This window comes from Zonotrichia albicollis, chromosome 1 (genome assembly GCF_047830755.1).
Source record: "Zonotrichia albicollis isolate bZonAlb1 chromosome 1, bZonAlb1.hap1, whole genome shotgun sequence".
Lineage (NCBI taxonomy): Eukaryota > Metazoa > Chordata > Aves > Passeriformes > Passerellidae > Zonotrichia > Zonotrichia albicollis.
Genome location: NC_133819.1, coordinates 122,449,316 through 122,471,381, shown reverse-complemented (window position 1 = coordinate 122,471,381; position 22,066 = coordinate 122,449,316).

Genomic DNA, 22,066 nt, shown 5'->3' with positions numbered 1-22,066 from the left:
CACTGTAGTTCAGTAAAGCCCATGAGGCAGAGCTGTAGGAAACTGGAGTTCATTCCTTCAGATTCTCATTAAATAATAGGTCGTGAGGAGCTCCAGTTCTCATCTACTGCTTTTCATGATGCAGTGAGTGGTTTTGAAGCACTGTGTTTTCTTGAGATTTTATTACTTGATTTTTCATTTTTGATAAAGGAAAAATGTCATATCTCCCTCTCATACACACACCCCCAGACACTAATAAGTCTTGCTTATTGGGAAAACTGACAGAAAGTGCAGTTCATAGGTGAGTTCCTGCAGTTCACTGGCTGCAGTGGTATGCATGCTGTTAGACACTGCTCCAGAATAAGCAACTGATCTGCTTTCAACAAGGAGAAGTTATTCTGGAATAAAAAGCTCCTTATTTTGCTAGTATGTCTGCAGTAAAAGTAATTTTATTCTGGGGAATTATTTTTGCACATAGAGGTACATTATCTTGCCTAAACTCATGTTTACATCACTGCATCTTTGTTATTCAATCTTCCTTTAGAAAGAGATGCTAGCAGTTCTTGGCTCACTCCTTTTATAGGCTTGGGGCATTTATGTTTGTGAACACTCATCTGCTCTTAACAGCATGCTTGGATATTGAAGGGAAGCCTTTGCTGGCTCTCTAGTTACCAGAAATAAATGCAAAATGTATGTCCATGCTGCTGAACAGTGTCTTTCAGATCATGTAGGAAAGATTTAGAGGAGTTTAGTCTCAGTTGGTCAGAGAAGGGGAAGAAAGAAACAGCTTGAGAGAAAGAGAAATCTCTTTTCTACCAAGATTCTGCTGCAGGATTTTCCCTCCTCATTACAGCAATGTTCTTCAGAATACCTTTCATCCATCAAGACCATCCTTGTAAACATCCTGGGCCTCTTCCTTCTGACTTAACACCCAATTTATATAGATGAGCCTGCTAGGTCTCTGTGAGGCAGTGCTTCCTAAATGCCTCCCAGCAGTGGGAGGAGAAGCTGTTTAGAGGAGGGCATGGATGGAGAAAGATGGGCAGACATGTGGAAAAGAACAACTTAGTATTGCTATGACCAGGAGGATTGTTCAAACTCACACTCTAAATGTTGCAAGAAATAATTGTCTTCTCCACTGCTGAACACCTTGACCATACCAGTGAACTCATGTGAGCCCCTCGTTTGCTTGCTTTCGAAGGAAGAAGAGTGGGCTTATGTTTGTCAGGGCCTTGAAGGCATGACCAGGACTGCTGGCCCCAATCCACTTTCCCTGAAGACTTCCCAATCCCTGTCTATAGTCCAGGACACCATTTCAGCTCAACACAGGGCTTTCAGTCCCTGCCTCAGAAACACTTCCCTGTGGAGAAGGAAATAATCTACTTATAGACTGGTTTAATGGCTATTCCTTCTTGTAGGAACAGATATTACATTAAGCACCAACAACAGCAGGACTGCTGTAATCAGCATCAAAGCTGGCCTGTCTAAATAAATGGTTGATCATTTTCCTGAGTGTTATCATATCAGTTGTTGCAATGTTGAAATATGGTTTTGAAATGTATCTTAATTTCCCAGCAGTGTGTCTAACAAATGGCAAAAATAAGTTCTAGAAGAGTGAAGCCCATCCCAGTGCCCTTTGTAGCACTCAAGACTTGCAGAAAAAACAAGTCAAACAAAGGCAGCTTCTTGGCCAAGTCCAATATTCTCTTGAAATAAATTACATTAGGAATAGCATCTGGCAGTAGCATAACCCACCACAGTTCCGACCAAGTCTTGTCTGGATTAGGGACTTTCTGATTATTGGAAGAGCTTTCCATGCTTCCTATTGAGTGGTTGGGGTTTGTTTTGGTTTTTTTCCCCCTCTTTTATTTAAGTTTTGGTTTCCTTTATCATATTTCTCTAACTCAGAAAACTATGTTTTATATTTTTGTTGCCACAGATTAGGCTCTGACACTCTTTTCTCCTCTTCCAGAGGGTCTCCTGGAAGTGTTTTCAGCCCTTTCACAGGCTGCAATGGGACAGCAGTCTCACTAGTGTTTGAAGGCTGCCTTGTGACACATCCAGGAGTGACATGCTGCTGCACACAGGGACAATAGTGGCAGCTTTTCCCTCTTTAGTTCCCATTAAATGGAAATTTACAGAGCTGGGTATCCCAAAACCAGCAACGGAGATGAGCAAGAGCATAGCCAGGAAGGACAGACCTTGGGAAATATGCCATTGTAAAACAAGCCATAACTTGGATGGGTTTGAGGGTGGTTTTTTGTCTATTAATAAAAAAATTTTCATTGTTCCTTTCTTCTCTAGGTGGATTCTTGGGGGGTTGGTTTGTTTGGTTGGTTTTGGTTTTTGTTTTGTTTTTTGCAGGGAGGATGTTTGGGGTGTTTTGTTGGGGTTTTTTGTTTGGTTGGTTCGGTTTTTTTGTGGTTTTTTTTTTTTTGTGGTTTGTTTTTGTTTGTTTTTGTTTTTGTTTTTATTCTGGACAAACCTGCATAAGAGAATAGTAATTGGTGTGAGGCAGGGCTACAATCAGTTGTAGACATGACAAAACACAAACAGAAACCAAACTTGAACTAAACAAAGGCATATCATTATGATTAGAGATGAATTATTAGAGTTACAGTTAGAGCTGAAACTGACATTTCAAATTTAGGCATTTTCTCATATGCAGAAGTCAAATAGATAAGATTTGCTGGTTGGGTTTTATGGCAAGCAAACAAGATGCCTGCTGAGTGGCTCCTGGAGCTCAACACTGCAACATTTAGGTTCTAGGGTGTAAGGCTCTCCTTTGTATAACATAAGATAGTGATGATTTCCAAAAATTCAAAAGTTTTTTCAACCTCTTGTAGTAAGCTAATGCAGCTTGCATTTTTATTTTTAAAAAATACACATTTTGTAGGGCAATTTTCATGTTTTTATTTTTTTATTAGCATGAGCTGACTGTTAATACTGCCTGACTATTAAAATGTTATCTGGTGTTATTCACAGACCTTTAAATGGAGATCCCTTATTTTGGCCCTATGCCAGATCACAACCTGAGAAATAATTAAGCTTTTTTTTGTGAATCTCAGGGATGGTACATCCCAGATACAAACTTGGTCTACTATTACTTTCTAGAAGTAGCAGTGGTTTGGTCCAAGTTGATGCAACTGAGCAGTCTAATAAAACCCAATCCTGTCACTACGAAGAGCTGGCACTTGCTGGTTACATTATATAGGAGATGCTCATAGCCAAAGCTATATTTAGCATGAGGCTTGTTTAGGTGATCCAATATTGCCTGCTAACTTTGAATTCTGCAATGAAGAAATATGTTTCCTTAAATACCATCTCTGAGAAGATGGCTTTCATGCCTTCCTCTACTACTGCCTCTTCCACAGTCCCTCCCTGCTATCTTCTCCTCCATCCCTTTCAAAACAGAGGCCCACAAGTGGGGTTCTCCATTCCCAGGAGGGCTGTTATGGAAGACATCCTGTGCAAGCTCCTTTCAAGTTTTGCAGTACCTGCCTGGGGTTTTTGTACCAGGCAGAAATTTTTCTGCTTTTCCCCAGTCTGGTGAAATGGGAGTCAGAATTTTCAGACTTTATGTTTTGGATTATTTCTGCTCTATGTCAAAAATGATTTAATGATGGATTAATTAAAAGTCATCTGTCACAATAGTTTAGACATAAGCAGAAGGTATTTTCTGCACAGGTCAAAGCTGAAGGAAAACAGCAAGGACTGGAAGAAGAGATGTTCAACAGCTGCTCAGAATAACCAGCTAAAGACTCTCTTTATTAGTAAGGGAGAATGCAACATGTAGGAGCAGAGGATTTTGCAATGGGAAGATGCCAATTGCAGAGAGAGGAGGATGAGATTGTGATAAGCTGTGAGAGGTTGAAGCTTATAGTTATAAGGGCACTCTCCTGCAGCTGAGTAGAAGAAGATGGATAATCTCAGCAAAGTTATAGGGCTAGACATGTGGGAAGAGAGCTTCCTCCATATCTTGATTTTTAACAGGGTCTTGGGGGAGCTATAGGGAGGTGAATTTTCCTGAAAGGCAGTTTGGGCCTTTTCCTGAGCCAAGCAGTTCTGCAGGTACCAGGCACTGAGCTGTGCTCAGGCAGCCTAGTGCTGCCATTGGGATGGGAGCTGGGAAGTCAGCTTCCAGGAGATTGGACTGAAACGGTTGTCAGCACATCTGATAAACTTGTACTGCAGTTAAATATGATAAATTACATGTGGATAATTTGTTTAAAACTTACTGTATTCACAAGTGAAGTGTTAGGCCTTGGAGCTCTCATTCACATCATTATTTTTCATTTTCAATATTTTCCCCAGGGATTAAATCTTAGGACTGGAATGCTGAAAACCTGTGGAAATTTCCTCTTTTAATGAAATATCTAGATATCACCAGCAAACCCTGAGCAAATAATAAACCCATATTTCTCCAGCTGTGAATAACACATGACATAGAACAGTGCACTGCTCCTGGCTTGCAGCTCAAAACAACCAACAAGCTAAAAAAACCCTCCAATTTCTTTAAACTATATTTCAGGCATTAGATAAATTTGATTATATTTTTTGGTTTGGTTTGGTTCTGTTTTCATTGTATGGGATTGTAGACAAAACTGATAGAGTAATAAATTAACCTAATTGCTGTTTTTGTTGTTTTTTTTTTGTTTAGCATTCACCCTAAGAGTTCCCTACAGTGTTTTCATCCTTTGTAATGTCTGGAAGAGAGTGGTACTGTGATGTGTAAATGGAACACTGAGCCCAAGTGGAACCTCCTTGAAGACAAACAATAATGAATTTGTTGCCAGGTAGTGGTTTCAATTTGTAAACTCTTTTTGGGAAAGAGCTGTAGTTTTTCTTACAGCCATGTGGAAAACAGAGTTTTCTGCTCATGAGGACTCTTGCTTTTTCTAATGATGAATTGCAGCATCACAGCTAAAAAAAAAGTGCCAGCTTCCTGGAGAAATTTTGCAGATTAATTCAGAGGTGGAGGGTGAGCCCTGCAGGGGACACACTTGCACAGTGAGTCTGTGTAAGTTTTTTCACCTTCAAACCTAAGGTGTATGAGCCCAAAAGCTTGGGGAGTGGGTGCTTTCACTGGCTTCCACTTCTGAACTGTGGCTGCTTTCACTGGCTTCCACTTCACTGCTGGAAAACTGGAGGAAATCCCTGTTTGGTGGATGGTTCCCAGGGTCTTGCCTTAGGGAAATCTGAGCGCAGACCAGGATGTGAGGATCAGCACTAGCATGGGGCACTCCAGAGAGATACAAAGCTGATTGCTTGTGGCATGGCAAGCCAGGCTCCTGAGCAGCTTTGGTGGTCTTTGATGAAGAGGTCCTTGAAGAGAATCAAGGTTTCTGGTTCCAAGGCATCTGCCAGGGAATGGAGTTGGTTTGAAACTCAGCTGAATAAAATGATAGAAATTCACCAAACCAAAGGAAATTTAAATAAGCATCGTGATACTAACACACTGGCTTTGCTAGAACATTTCAAGAGCTCTATGCTCATAACCAGAAATATCAACCAGTAAGTGATCAACTTTTTGAAGTAATTTCTCGGGTCATGCACATTTCCTTATTACACAGGAATGCTCTGATTTTGGTACTGGATACTGGCTCTGTGGGGTTTGATTAATGCCATGGGGTGTTATTTAAGTCAAGGAAATATGACTTTTATAAAATTACATGTCAAGTCCTCAGGTTCCCCCTAAGTACATCAAATCTTAATTGGTGGGTTACACACCATAATCTCTTCTGAAATATTTCATTAGACATATTTTATACCTACTGTGGCTGTTTTAAAAATCTCCTGTAGTGTAGGATGAATGCAGTGGCATTATGTTTAAAAAACCCATCTTGGAGGTGTAAATTTACATGTTCACATTTTCCTAACTTGGCTAGAACACGTTTCTCATTTTTTCTATTAAAAAACCCAAAACCCACAAAAATCCACAAAAACAACAAAACAAGAACCAAACAAAAATCAAAAAATCTTATTCTTAATTTGCATATTATGTCCTTTGCAAATCAATGGAAGAATGCAAAAGGTACTGTATAGATACAAAAATGAAACACACGGGTTTTGAGAAATGTAAACTAACATGGTGATTCAAATATGAAAGCTGATTAAGACTGTGGAAGCAGAGTCATGAAATGCCATATTCTTACTGTAGATTAAACAGATTGGTTTTGAAGTGACTCTTGTTTTATGTTTTAGTGACCTTTATTTCTGGCTACCTTCAATTTACTTGGAAGTTATTCCCACAAGCTCCATTATTTCACACTCCTGAAATACTCCTTATCCTGCACAGATACATTCAGTATCCTCCATCCACTGTGTCCCATTCCCTAGCTGCTAGTGACATATGCTGTGGATGGTTCTGAATTCTGTACACTTAAAGGTCAGTGTTTCTATTAAATTACTCAAGTAACAGAAAAGTTGTGTTGCAGCCTCAGCAGACAGACTAATGTGGATTCTTTTCCTCTCCTGTCACTGCTTTCCGTGAAAGTTTATAAGATGTTTTGAAAGAGGCTAACAGATGTAGAAGTGATGGGAAAGAGATTATGGGGAAAAAAATGGACCTGAAAGACCAAGACATAGATTTTTCCCCAGGAAGTCAGGCTGAGCTGTCAGATGCCAAGCTGAGCAGGCAAAAGTGGTCAGTGGAACCTCTTTCCCAATTTATCTGAATACTTGATTGTATCGCTGCAGTGACTTTGAAGCAAGTAAGAAAACCTACCAAATTTGATTTGAAAACTGTTGCATTCATTTTGCATGGACAGAGATGACTGTAGAAGATGCAAGTAACAGGAAATTGTGCCCCATGCTTTGCACAAGCTTGCATTGTCATTATTATTAATTTGTTTATAATTAAATTTACTTGCAAATTACATAGACAAATATCCTGGTTTAGGAATTATTTGCCTGGGACTTAGTTCTTGCTTTAAATGTTAATTATTCATGTCTGCTATTTGCATAGTGTTCTGGAATCAAGGCAAGGCACTGTGGGCCCCATGATATAATTTCACTCCCCCACCAGGTCATTCTCAAACCCACCAGAGACTCAGGATGGCAACATGACCCCTGCACCATAACACCTCTCTGCTGTTGTGGGCACTGGTTATGAGAGTGAGGATCAGGTTCAGTAGAGTAGCAAACATGCCACGTTATTGCTACCAAAGGTAATTATGAGGTGGAGAAACACTGTGACAAAGTTAATTGTACATTTACATTTGGTCTGGTCTGAAGACCTGAGAAAGAAAACTGTGCCAGTAATCCAGTCCTTCACAACAGAAAAGGCTTAAAGCCTGTGTGTTTTTTTGAGGCAAGAGGTGACCATGGCTGTGGAGAAGGAGGATGGCTTTATCCACCCAGAGAATGGGATGTGGAGCAAGCCATGTGGAGGATATAGCTCTTTTTCTCTGCTTTCCCAACATCTTTCTTTCCTGGCTGTGTCAGCTCTCTCCTTTATTCTTAAAGTAAGGTGTTAGTATCAGCTGTGTTACATAAAGAATGGCTAATCTGTTAGAACAAACTCTTGGACTTGTATTTTTGGTTTTGTGGGCAAACATGAGATTCTTACAGTAAATGGAGTTTTCTGTCTGTACTGCTTACTGGATATACATGATCTTCAGGCTGATGGATGCCTGTGATCCCCAAAGCAAGAAATGGTTAAGACATGGACTTGTGCAATTAACTCAAGGTGTTCAGAATGAGCCCCAGTGTTAATTTTCAGTGAGACGTTTCTGTCACTTGATGAAGCTCTCACTTAGAAAATTGAACCTCTATACAAACTACCATCATTTAAGACATAACCATCCGTTCTATAAACTGACGATGAACTGAATTTTTTTGACAATTCTGAGACAGGAAAGCACTTTCATGTCTTTCTTCTCTCTAGTGAGAGATTGACTTTCTGTGAAACAAGGAATAAGCCCAAGCAGACTGACAATCAGAGCAATAGGATCTGTTTCTAATTCCTAGAGCCAAAGGTTACTTTAAAGTACACACTTTTTGAAAATAAGTGGATTAGAAAAATTTTTAAAACTACAATATTGGACTGCTGGTTGTGTGCCTGGATAAGTACACAGTCCTTTTTCCTTCTAATATCCTGGTTATTTAATATACATGGAGCAACATTTGAACCTCTTTATAAGGGGAATGCTTCCCAGAAATTACTTTATCTTTTTCATTTATTACTATTGAAATTGTCTAATGGTTTTCACCACCTGAATATTTTAAGCAAGTTCACTCTGAGTACTTCAGGTCTGCATTATTCTATTTAGCTCCTTTTAGCAGAATGGTCCCTTAGTGAGTGAAAGGCCCTAAGGCAGAAGCTGGATGCAATTTTAAAAGAAAATCTTGTGGTTTTCATCAGGTAGTGGAAAAAAATATCTTTAACTATGGAAAAAGCTGGAGTGTGAGCTATTAGGTACCAGAGAATTCACCCTAGAGAAGCCCTTATAAATATCCAGAAAAGACTTCTCATGAATATTAAAACTGAGTTTTCATACTAACGCTCAGACACAGATTTTAGGAAATTAGGCTTCACTGATTCAAAGAATTGCTGTTTGCTGTGTTATCTCTAAGTAAAAAATGTGCTGAATGCCACTCATGCTTTTCTTTCAGAAAAAAAGTCTCCAGCTGTCTCTAGTAGAGCAGTTACATATCCAGTTTGTCTCATGCGCAGGAATTTGGCATGGAGAGCTACAAGTCATCTGGGACTTGGATGTTACAAGGACAGTGTCCAAGGTAAGGAAAGAAAGGTGCCTACAAGTGAGAACCGTATGAGCACATGGAGAAAAATTAATACCTTAGTAAATGAACTTAAAGTTCATCATCATGATTAATGTTTCCCTAAGCTCTTGAGAGTGCCTGAATAACGATGTATTAAATCAAGAAGATTTTTTGAGTACGCTATATTGGCAGGTGTTCATTAGAAGTATCCCATTATTAAGAATGTATATATTTTCTCAAGATCTTTAAAGATTAATGGTTGCACATATACATCTCTCTCCCTACCAAAGGGAAAAAAACCAAATATTCTTATACTGCAGTAGTAAATATTGGTTTAATTTGCTCAATTTTTTAGGCTTCTTGAGTTGGCCTAGACTCATTACTGGACTTCAACATGTAGAAAAGTGTTATGTTTTTCTATAATTAGATAAGAAATTCTGCACAAACTGCAGATTACAGATTGCAGATCACTCCTAGATTATGTGTATTATGACTCCTTTGAGCTTCCTCATTACATTATCAGTCTTATTATGTGTACCAGTGCATTATTTTAATGTGACATTGAATCAGCGCAAAAATTTGTTATTTGGGGCCTGAGCCATTGTCTGTGCTCTGTCTGAGATTCATCATGCTGTGCTACCATCTGTGGGCAGCCTCCAGGGAGAGAAGGCTGTTGTGCTGGCGCCGAGGGCACTGTGACATGCATGAGACACAGCGGTGAAGAACAGAGAACGTGTGCGTACCACGATGAGTCACAGCTGTCTGCAAGCTTTTGATAAACCACATCGATGTTCCTATGCCTCAGCATCTCTAGATTCTGGAAGTGTTGAAGTTTCAGCTTCTAAAATTCGTGCTGGCAGTCTCCCACATGGTTGTACTAGAGTTGGGCAGTGCCTCACAACTTGGGCATAGCTGCGAAATGAGCTCAATACATTTCACTGTGTATCTACACGCACAAACACTAAACTTCTGTGAATATCAGACTAGAAAAAACTGCCCAGTTGAAACACACTTTCTGGAATGTTTTTGTGATATAGGCAGCAGTTGAGATATATCACTATAAATTTCTGATATATGATACGGTTTACAATATCTAAAATATTTGGGTATCACAGGAAGGAACTACATCAGGCCTTTGATTTTTTTCTAAGTGTTCAGTGAATGCACCCTAAATTGCTATAGATAGTTTAAAATTCCTTTTGTGTTCATGGAAGAGATGTTATCACCACTTATGATGCTGAGACTTCTTTTAAGACCTACATTTGTTTCCTATTATTTTACTCAGCTGAAGACTTGATAGACAGTATTAGAAAAAAGAGGTTCAGTTACAGAGTTTAATTTGCAAAATGAATCTTTCTGCTCTGAAAGCAGAATAATTTGATTAATTGCACTATTAATACTGTGCCCTTACATGTGCATTTTACATGCAAATAGAGGTGCATTTTGTGAAATGGCAGGTACTGATAAAGATGTCAACTTTCAAACAGTCTGGAGTTCAAGGTTGGTAATGAATCATTTCCACCATCATCTTTCATACCCACTTGAAAATTACAAGGAAATTTACCTCTCTTTGATGCAAAAAAAAATTAGAGGTCACAAAAATAATCCTCCAAGATCACCAAAGTTCAAATTTTTCCCACTGATTCTCAGTAAGAAGCATCTCCTTCTCCCATTCACATATATTAACAAGAATCAGACATTTATGTATGATGGGGAGCATCTTGCTTTTTTGATTGATTTGGCATGGGGGAATGAATTGCTACTTTACCTAAGGCAGAACTTGCTGCATATGTGCCCTTCTTGGTGGTGTTCTTGTTACGTTAAACTCTTGTTTCAATGCCTTGGCCATTGTTGCGGTCAGAAAGCATAGACTGAGCTTTAAGGTGTTAACCATTTTATTGCAGTTTCATGGGAACAGTTATACACATTTTCTCCCTCTCTCTCTCATTTTAAAGTCCTGAAATCAGACTGATGGCAGCCAGATGAACTTACAGAGGCTGGTGTAATTTATATCTATGCTCATGGCTCATTTCTCCTAATTGTGGGAGAAATCCCTTTGGGTTCACTTTAAAGGATTCACAATTCTGTCTCAATCTAAGATGTAAGTAGATCAAAATGCAAATGTACTTATTGTGTTACTCTGGTCACATCCTGAATTGGTTGGAATTACTGGTACATGTGTCCAAATCAATTTCTGTGGATCAAAAAGCCAAAAACAACAACAACAAAACCCAAAAACCAACCAAACAAAACAAAACATAAAAAAACCCCCAACCAACCAAAAGAAAAAAACAACCAAGGGAAAAACCCCACACCATCAACAAAAGAATTACAGCATGGTATTTTGTGTAATTTCTAGGAAGGAGGCAACAATAAAAGAGATATGGACATTTTTCCTTTTTCCTTTGAAACCAAGATGAGCTTCAAATATTTCATAGGTTATATGCATTCCTATTGGTGTGAATATTTGCTCCTTTCCAAAGGAAAGGGGTGATGCCCAGGGAAGCTGTATTTTCAGATTGTAAGAGGTTATTGGGCTGTTATCCCTGTAATAAAATTCAGTACATCAAGTGAATGACTTGTTGTTTAGTGAAACATGGCACAACATCGATTTAAGGTACCCATTAAGTCAAGACATCAAATATACCCTTGTGGCACTGAGCTAGGGATCACTGTTGAAATTGCAGAACTTGCTGGTAACAGCAACTGAGCTCAAGATAAACATTGTCCTTAACTCATGCCACAGTGACATTAACGGTTCATGATATCATGCAGTGATCAAAGCCTTCTGGGAAGACATAGATGCAAAAAGACAATTTTCTTGTTGATCCATATCCACTTTTTTATTGAAAAAATACACCAGATTTGAAATTGTATAGATATCTGCTTTAAAATAGCTAGAGAAATTCTGTGCTGTAAGCTCTTCTATTTTCTTTCCAAGCTTTGCATGCAAACCTAACCACTGATGTCTCAATATGTGAGAGCCATCAGAGGGTTTTGTCAATTAAATACATCAAGAAAAGAGAATAAATGCATTACTATGCATTGTCTCTCAAACTGCAAGAGCTTTTCTGAAAAAAAAAGTGTTTTTCTACGCTTATAAAAATACACTCATAAATTCAAATTGTGATCATGGTCTTCATCTTGAATGCCTCATTTGAATACCTTTGCAGGAAGCTTTTTCTTATAGTATTTATTCTTGACAGGATTGATAAAAAGCCAAAATTCCAGGGTGCAATTCCGTTCATGTGGATACCACCAAAGTACCAACTGCCTTGTTGCTCCCTTGAGGTATTTATCAGATTGCTGATGGGCTATACTATCACCACCTTTCCTCCTCTGTAGTTTTTTCTTGTCAAGAAAAGTCAGATTTGAATACAGCTTGGGATTTGAGAACTTTGCATAGACACGCTGCCTTTCTCCCCATTTGACCATCACCATCTATCTGTGGCTGTGCTTATGTCTTGGGAGTGTTTCGGCAGGCTAGCAACCCACAACAGATATCCCATCCATAACATACCTCACTTAATATCCTCACAGTCTTCTAAACCAGATTTCTGCCCACCCCAGTGTTTTGCATATAAATGGAATAAATGTGATTTTACCATTATTCCTGTAGTAATTATATTTGATCCTTCTTCTTTTTAATGTGTTTCTAATGCACACTTGTGTTTGGAAACAGAGACTGTAGAATTGTCACATGGAAATACCAGATTTAGTCACAATGGTTTTTATATGTCTGGTTTTGATAGTTGGGAGTAAATTAATACTATTTTGAGGCCTTCCTTGTAGCATCCTGAAGCAATTTACTTCCCTCAGGGAATAGTACTACCATTAAATACAGCTCTGCTTTTATAGAGAACTTTTAATCCATTGGGGAAAAACATATTAAAAAGCAAAGAAAATATTGTCTTCTTTGTGCAGGAAAGACACTATAATACCCCTTTACATTTATTGAATTCAAACTTTTTTTAAGTAGGAACTTTTATTTTTTCATTCAAATACTTCATGAAGAGTCTAAATTTTCTATTCATTGAAATATGTGATAGACAAAATAAGGCTTACATTTATTGGAAAAAATAAGCTGCACACAGGATTCCATTGTTTAGATATATATCTGAAACTGTTTAGAAAATTTAACAGTCTTGTACATTTATAGAAGTGCTGAGCACCAGATTTGTCTGATGGTATCATAAACAGCACTTTGATAATACCTTTAATTTCTAGAAATACTCCAAATCCTCGACAGTAGTCAAATAATGTCATATTTATGTTTTTAGTCTTGGCACTCTTTATCCTATTTGAATATCTCATTAGGAATAAATACTGCTATTTATTAGCATCATCTGAAGAGCAGTTTGCTGAGTAAGATCTTAGAGGTCTCAAAATACTTGATTTCCCATTGCAGACTGGAAATGCAAATGTTTGCAGAGAAATAACCAAAGCAATCTGTAGGGAAGCTCCACAGTAACACCCAGCAAATCCTGATATTCCCCAGAGGGGCCCGTGAACTGGAATAACAACTTTAGTTTTCCATGCAGCTGAAGAGATGTCAGCAATGAAACCACAGAATGGAAACATCGTCCCACTGCCCCACCAGAGTCATTCCTCAGCGCTGGACCCTGCACGTTGCACACGAGTCACGGAAGGGTATTCCCAGCTTTGGAGGAATTCATCTTGAGATTATACTTGTCTGCATTTTAACTATTTTCTTTAGTGTCTCCCTGTCTCCTCTCCATGTCCACACACACGCACGCACGCACACACACACACATTTAATAAGGTTAATAACAAATAGCTCCATCCTATTGTTACTCAATCAAGCCATGAGTTTAAAGAAAAATTTATTTACACCTGCTTCTTCTTTTCATGATTGTCCCTTCCACAAATTGTTTTCTTATTTTAATACACACTTGCTTTAATGAAGCATTTTGAAGACCAAATATGAAAATGACCTGTACACCCAAGTAATTTCATCACCATGAGATACCACAGCAGTAGAAAAACATCATCAACCACTCTTGGCAGTTCAAATATTTCTGGGCTTTATCTGGTTTGTGGTGAAGTCATTGCAAATATATCCATTAACACGAAGTAAACTGACACTCCAAAATATCATCTGGGAGTTGCAAATATTACTTTTGGAAGGAAAAATTATATATTAGATATATGAAATGCCTCCAGTTGGCAATGGAAGAAGAAATGACAGAAGTGCTAGTGATTAATATACTGGAAGATGTCAGATTCTTTATGATATACAATAAAATCCCAGGAAAAAATTAAAAGAGACAGAACTAACATATTTGAATAGCAAACTGAAGATATAAACTGTGACACATACCCAAAATGCAGAAGTGTTTTATGAAGCATTATGCATTCTGAGTGTCTTTTGTTTAATCCCAAATCTTAAAATTCAGGCTAAAACAATAGGTGTTTTAGGAGGTGGGATTCTTCATTGACTGATAATTCATACAAAAAATATGAATTTACAAGCTCTTCTTTAGTGAGCAGACTTTAGCAACATCCTTTGGCATTACTATAATCAGCTCAGCTGTAGCCTTCCTAAAACTCAGCCAAAAAAATAATTTGTTGTTTCTTTCATGGAAAATCAGTAAGACTTTTGTACCAAAAACTACATATACATTAGAAGGGATGGTAACTTTATTTTCCCCCCAATTTCAAAGTCTTTTGACACAAAATGCCTTATTTTGAAAATGTTAACACAAAGGTATATAGAAGTTACAGTTCAAATATGCTAGTCATACCTATACTTTCAGTCCTAGAATAAAAGCCTTTCTTTGATGGGCTCCTCTTCCCATAAAATGTCTCCAACTTTCCATCTTGCTGAACTACTCAAGTGAATTAACTTTCACAGTGCATTATGGGGCCTGGGCTGCTTCACTTTTCAACAAAACCGGCATATGAGATCTCATAAGTATGGGTTTTCATTCCATTGTTTATTTTTTGGTTTTGTCAGAAAGTCATAATTTTCCACACAAAATTGTGAAAGATGACATTCAGAAAAAAAAACCACCCACATTTTCTCTAAAATCATCGATGAGAATTTCCAGTTGAATTTAGCATTCACATCGTCATGGATCCCATTTTGGTAAAGAACTTGATGTGTGCTACTTATTCTGTGGGAAGTGAATAATATTTCTTGCTAATGGAGATAATGCATCTGTAAAATATAAAAAATGCATTCCAATAACTTCAGGTTTTCATTTACTGCTGAAACCAGACTTGAATTTGGCCCATTATTCTTTTTAACTGAAGAGGAGAATAATGCCTTGTGTTGTCATATGGCAATATATCAAATTGTTTCTAGCGATCAACACCAAAATCAGTTGCACCCTCAGGGATTTGGCCCTGTGCTTATTAAACAGTAATATCTTTGTCAACAGATGGGTTTTATACTGCTGATATCCTGACAAGTCACTAGAATGAATCTGAAGATTCCCAGCCATAACACAATCCTATTTTAACCTTGGTTATTTTTAAAAACCCAGTGTAAAAAACATGACAAGCATCGATGCTTAATGCAAATGCCTAGCAATGCGTGTTACCTGGTAACCAAATGGATGGCATGTTGGAGAGGGAAGTGGCAACAGCAAGGGAACATATGCCAAAGCAGCTCCTTGCAGATATAGAGGCAGTCACCATGGATTTTGCCACATCAAAAGAAGAGATGGTCATGACCTAGGCTGAATTAATGGAAGAAGAAATCAGGTTTTTCTTCTTACACACACCCATGGAGGCTGAGGACATGCATAGTCTGTGGCATCAGAAGTTGCTAGAAATGTCACTTTTGTCTGGAGGGACAAAACTTCCCACAAACAAAGAAGAAAATGTCCCACATTTGTCCAGTGAAATAGGATTAGAAAACTTAACTGCAACATCACAGGAGAGCCAGGTCAAAGTCTAAGTTTCCTGAGTAACTAACAAGGCTCCTTCTGCTTTGTTGGCCAAAACAGAGAACTGTTTCTTAGAGAGATCAGGATTTATTTTCTTACTGTAAGTTCAAAGATTTGTTTCTTTGCTTTGGCCTTCTCTCAAAAATTCATTCTGCTGGAAATTCATCATCTCAAAAACACAAGGCATTTCTTTTGGTTGGGAGAGTCAACCTGAGAGCTCTGCCACAGAGGCTTTCATCAGAGGTCAGCGTAAAAAACTACAGTAAAAGTTTGAGGTATGATCATAGTATCCAAATAGATTGTTTTCTGTGAAAAGAGGAAACCCAAATATTTTTTCTAAATAAAAGTTTTCTTCAATATTTTTTAAAAGAATTGCAAAAATAGCCTAGAATTTAAGTAGAAACTAAAATTATGCGGATAGGAGCTAAAATACTGGAGCATCATGAAAATATTTCTATTTAAGGAGGTATCGGTGTATCTTTTTTATTTCCCAGTGATATACAGGACAACCACAGTTTACACTGCCTTTGAAGTGTTTGGGTTTGCAAAGCAACTTTGGAATGGCTTCCAAAAATGGCTGTTTTTCTGAAGCTATTCTTGGCTGATGCCTTATGTTGCACCACTTTATACTAATGCTGGGAGTAGAAATGTCAAATTCCAGACAGTCTGCCATACCTTTACAGATGTGGCACACAGTTCTGGGCTCACATACTTCATTCTTTAAGCTTGTAACAAGTAGCACACTCTGCACTTTTATAGAAGCTGCAGAATCCAGCCCATCCCATGTTCTCTGGTAGATTTCAAATAATCTGTGTTACTGGGGAATGTGCTGCAAATAGCCACCGTAGCATCTGATTTCATCTACGAAATTTCAGAAAAAAGAATGAAGTCCAACTGTTAGCAGAGAAGACACAAAATTGGATCACTAGCACAATTAATGGTAAGTAGAAAAAGTCCAGAGCCTGGAAGAAAAAATAGTGCCATTTCCCTAAGGAAATTCATTTTCACAATGGATGCTTTTCTCTCATAAGATCATGGGAGCACAGTTTGTACTTGTTCAAAACACAGTCAGAGCAGCTTACTTCATTAAGATGTGTATCTATCTGTTCTTCAGCTACCTTTCAGATTTGTCAGTCTGTCCCATTTATTAAATATATCCCTAATAACTAATCAAGAAGCTTTTAAGAATGTTTACATGCAAAAATGAGGAATAAATTATTCAGTACCTGGAATCTGATTATACACAAATTTCTGGAAAGTACTTAACTACGTGCTTACATCCTTCCTCAAGAACGCAGCCAGCTCAGGGCTTTTCCACCTGGCCGCGCTGTAGTGACTGAGCCACAGCCATAACCTGGAAATGCCTTTTATGCTGTTAAGCTGTGAATTTCCAGACAGGTTCTCTGTAGGGGGAGAGAGGCTGCAGGGCTGCAATTTGCAAGAAAAAGTTTCCCTTTCCTCTTCTGTGGTGCTGCTGTCCCTCCATGCTTCCTTTCCAGTCTCCCCATATTTTAGGAGCACTTCTGTCCAGACCACCCTGCCACTGATGTTCAAGCGTCCTCTGTTGAACATGTGCTACTGGTTTCATCACCAGATTTTCTTGTATTTAGGCCTGGTTGGCACCTAAGGCACCTAGGGCACCTAAGTGATGAACCAAATGTCTTTCTGTACTTGTTTGAAAACACTTAAGCACTTGAAATCAGGTTTGTGTCTATGCCAGGCCCTATACCATGGGAAATGCTGTCTGCTCTTGGTTTTAGGAGGGAGGTCTGAACCACAGAAAAAGTCTGCTATTGGCAAAGCATATGAAAACAAGCAAAAGCAAAAAAAAAAAAATTGTGTTGCTTTTCAGCACACACTTGGACGATCAGCGCCAGTATTTTCAGCTAGACAAGTTTGACTAATACTGTGATGGCAGTCCTAAAAATGCTTGCAATAATAAGGGAAGAGTATTTACGAAACCTTTTTTGTCTGGAATCTGTGGGCAGAGATCTCGACCTGGTAACTGAACAGGGAAGATTTATGTGCATGCAGCACAGCAGTTTCTAAACACGTTTCCAGCGTTATTTCAGGAAACTGTGACAGCTCCACCGTGGTTTATTAACTTCCTCTATAGATTGACTGATTTTAGCGTGGGGAGTGTTTTGTCATTGCATGTTAAATGAGTGGTGTTGCTGAAAATTTTGCTAATGAGGACACCAGACGTGGAACTTCCCCTGGTGCCCTTGGCTATAGGGATTTGTTTCTAGCAATGTGTCATCTTCACTTCAGTTCTCAGTTACATCGAAGGCATTACTCAAGTGACAAAAATAGAAAGATTATTGCTCATGTATGTATGCATTGGAGTTATTTGCATGAGATTGACAGGGAATGCCTGCCTGTCCTTACAAACAAGCCAAAAAAGGAAAATGCCGTATGATGTTGCAAAATGGCACGTGAATTACCTCACTTTCTCATCTCAGTCTGTCTCTCACTACAACTCATGTTATAGACACAGTGAATACTCTAAAGCTTGAAATGGATCTGCCACTTACAGCCAGAGGACTCTTTTAAGCTTACTAGTCCATTGGAAAAATAGCTCGTTCCTTTGACCGGTGGACACTATCAATTGAAAACAGTATAAACACTGAACTTTAAATAAAAACATAGATACACATACAGAAATATACATAAATTAATATATATGTGGGGTTAAATATTATGTTTATATACACATAAACATACATACATATATATATTTATATTGTGATTTTCTAGGTATCTCACATATAACATATATCTAGATACAGAAACCAAAAGGTATTCTTACAAAATAATGTGGCTGTGAAGAAAAATCACTTTCCTTCAATAGATCCAATCAAGAATTATGGAGCTGCCAGTAGGACAGTTAGAACCCCCATATGGAGGTAAAATAATTTACTTAATTTTAATGACCTAAGGTGAACAAAAAGCAAGGGAGTAAAAAAAGCAGCAGAAATCAACAAATGCATTTTTATTTTTAATCACCTACCAGCTAAATAAAGTTGGGCTTGCAGTTATTTTATATATATACAGCCCTGCCTTCTGGAAGGCTGAATATCTTCTGTGAGAAGTTCACCAGATACAATTTTTAATGTCTAACTATAAAGGGAAAAGAATGTAACAAATGTCAAGCATTAGTGGAGTTGGGTGCATGGCGATGTGCATGTGTAGGGGTGTGTGCATATGAACTACACATAAGGATGAAAAGTAGGAATCAGAGCATCAAAATGATCTGGACAAAAGAAAGAGCAACTTGGCCAATTATTTGTTTAATGGCAGGTTGCTATTATCAAAATTTACTGACAGTTTCTGAAGTCAGAAACTAAAGGAGTTGGTTCATTTCAGGCTGAAGTGAGAGCTGAAGCCTCTCTCCCTCTGTGAGCTGAATTTCAGATGGGGTCATGAGAAAGCTTAGCCAGTAATGAGTGTTAATGAAGGGCTTGCTGGATGTTTATGACATCCACTTTGCAGCAGTTGAGGAGAAGGCAGAAGGTGTTAGTACAAGAGTTATTTACCAACTTCTCAGGCAGTTTCAGATGTGGTTCACTTCTGAATAGCCACAACTCTTTCCATCTCACCTGTGATCTCAGCATGGAACAGAAAAAAGTCATGAACATCTGACTGCCAATAAAACCCCTCTCTTGTGCCTTTCTGTTGCCTTGTGAACAAATGAGATGTACAGGAGAAATAACTATCCTGGACCAGTGATTCTGTCCCCCACTAATCACAGTTCCTAGAAGGCCATTAAGAGCAATGAAAACTAAATGTAGGGTTGTCTTTGGGTTATCTCTGTAATTGCAACTTCTCAGGCAAAGCAATTTTAAAAGCTTGGCATTGGAGATGTGAGACCAGTGCATATGAATGCACACGATCGTTTATGGAAATTTGTTGGTTGAGTATTTCCTTTCATGCCTTCTGGCACAGGAGACTTAGGCACATAGAATTTATTTTATTCTCTCTACAGCCCACACTTGTAAATAACAACTAAAGCAGTACTGAAGGCAAAGACTTGGCAAGCTTAAAAAATGTAGTAGATGGTTACAGTGGCAGCAAGAATAGCCAGTTATAAAAGCAAACACTAAGAAAAATAAAGTGGTTTGGATGCATAAACCCCTCAGGTTGTACAGCTCAGTTTTAACAGTATTTATCAACTGAGCTGATAGATTGACTTAGGATAAATTCTAACTGCAGAATGCCTGTGAGCAGATTGCAGCTTCCTCCACTGCCTCCCTCTCACTCTTTAGGATGGATTTACTTGTCTTAATGGCTTGGAAACGGAGATTATTTCAAGTGTAGATTTGCATGGCATAAGAGAGTAACACATGATAGCAAAACAATTGAGATATAAGGACATTAAACTGGTACTAGCAAGCAAAGGTACAGACTGCTACATGTATTTTTCTGAAATAAACCTGAATTTCTCTTCTCTTACTTTGGTAACTTAGCCAGAAATGCTTTGGTAATGTGGTAAGACATGAGATTTGTAATTTACAACAAATCAATGGTAAAAGAACCTTGTTGCTCTCCATTTGACTCTCCAATGACTGTGCAATAGCATAAGGATAGCCTGTGGATAGCATGAATATTTTCCTGGTCTGCAGTTGGCGATATGGAGTTTTGATCCTTCGCCTGGGACAACCAAAAGCAATTGTGCCCACCTTGATTCATATGCATATCTAATTCTACTGTTTCAGACTCATTTTCAGATTGTGACAGTGTGCCCCTCGGGTCACCAGGCTTCACCCATTAGGTTAAGCCAACCTGTGAAATTTGAAAATTCACAAAGTGGGACAGTGGAGCACAGCTTTCCACATTGACAAACCATCTCATATTCTTACCCTCCTAAAATCCATTTCCTTTCAATTTCCATGGCTGTCTGTGCTGGTGCTTGTTCTTATACAAGGGTCATGACTGATTTGCATTAGCATCTAAGATGAAAAGTTCAGTTTAGCAATGAGAGGTTTTTTACAGATAGAAGGACTTTTCTAAAGTTTTTCTAAAGGTCTTCAGAGTATATTGTTTGAGAGCCATTCCTGAGTGAGGGTTAATGATTTTTCTGGCTCAAATATATTTCGATATCCCGATCACATCTGGGTACAATGATCAGAGGAAACTATGGGAGGGTTAATTATGTCCTGTCTGTCATTCATGACATATTAAATGCTTCCACTCAACATTACGGTTTTCAGATTAGATCCAACTTCACCTACTGTGGCAATTACTGTTAATGTTTATTGCTGAGATGGGAGAGATTAAGCTTGACATTATCAAACAGCATGATATAGTCAGGTGTATTATGGGGAAGGTTTAAAGTAATACATGTATCTTAGTAATTTGTTGTTAAGGACCTTTTAAAGTTATTTATTTTTAATCAATTCTGTGGGTTTTTTTTTTCCTGACTGAATTGATAGATCAATACTAATTGTAATCAAATTTCGCAAAGTTTTATCTCTAACATGTATGAATCAGCATTGTCATATAGTAAGTGTTATTTCAATATGAATATCTGATTTCTATATGAAAAAAATTAGTTTATTTCCATGTGATGTGACAGAAATAATTTTTAGCAAATATTGTTCCTAAAATAATCTTTCCTTATTTTTCTTTTATTTTTTGATAAATAATACTGGAAATTTTAGAAATGTTATAAAATATCCTGTAGCTGAAATTCCTAAACATGTTTCACTTCTGGTAGTAGTTTTATTTTTATAACAGTGTCATGCATTTGTCTGAATTTTTTTAACTCTCTACAAACATAAAGAAGAATATATTTTCTTTTTAATTTTAACATATTTTCATCATGTAAAGGCATGAATCATGCAGAATTTTTGAAGCCAGGCTAAGCTCGAAAGCCACATGGTTAACTCAGCAGTTCTGGCAACTGTTTTGCTATTGTTAGTGGTATTGTATTTTGCAAAACAATTCAAAGGCTATTGTCTTAGGATAGCCTGTTTGGAAAAATATGACTTCTAAGCTACCTACCATTAGAATCCTGGATAAATCCTTGTACAAGAGCAATTGCCTTGTGTTCAAATTCTATACTACAAGGTTCAATGCTATAGATAACAGATATGACAAATAATTTTAATTCAGTGCTATAAAATGATGGGAGCAATCTCACAGACACTCACTGAGAAATCACTTTGTTTCAGCAGCCCTGAAAAGTTAGAACTAGACAGTCAAACTTCAGCCTATTTTGGTTTTGCTGCAAAGCTGCTTTTTGGGCTGGGTGAGCATTCATTGTGTGCTGCAAATTAGACCAGAATTTCCCCTACAGTAAAATCAAAACATTGTTTTCAACAACATGTTTTTCACTATTCAAAAAGAAAAGCTGGCAAATCAGAGACAGCTGGTGAGCAGCACCAGCGGAGGGCTTAGAATAATCACTGGGGCTCCAGAGCTCCTGTGCGTGTCCATGAGCCTCGCTA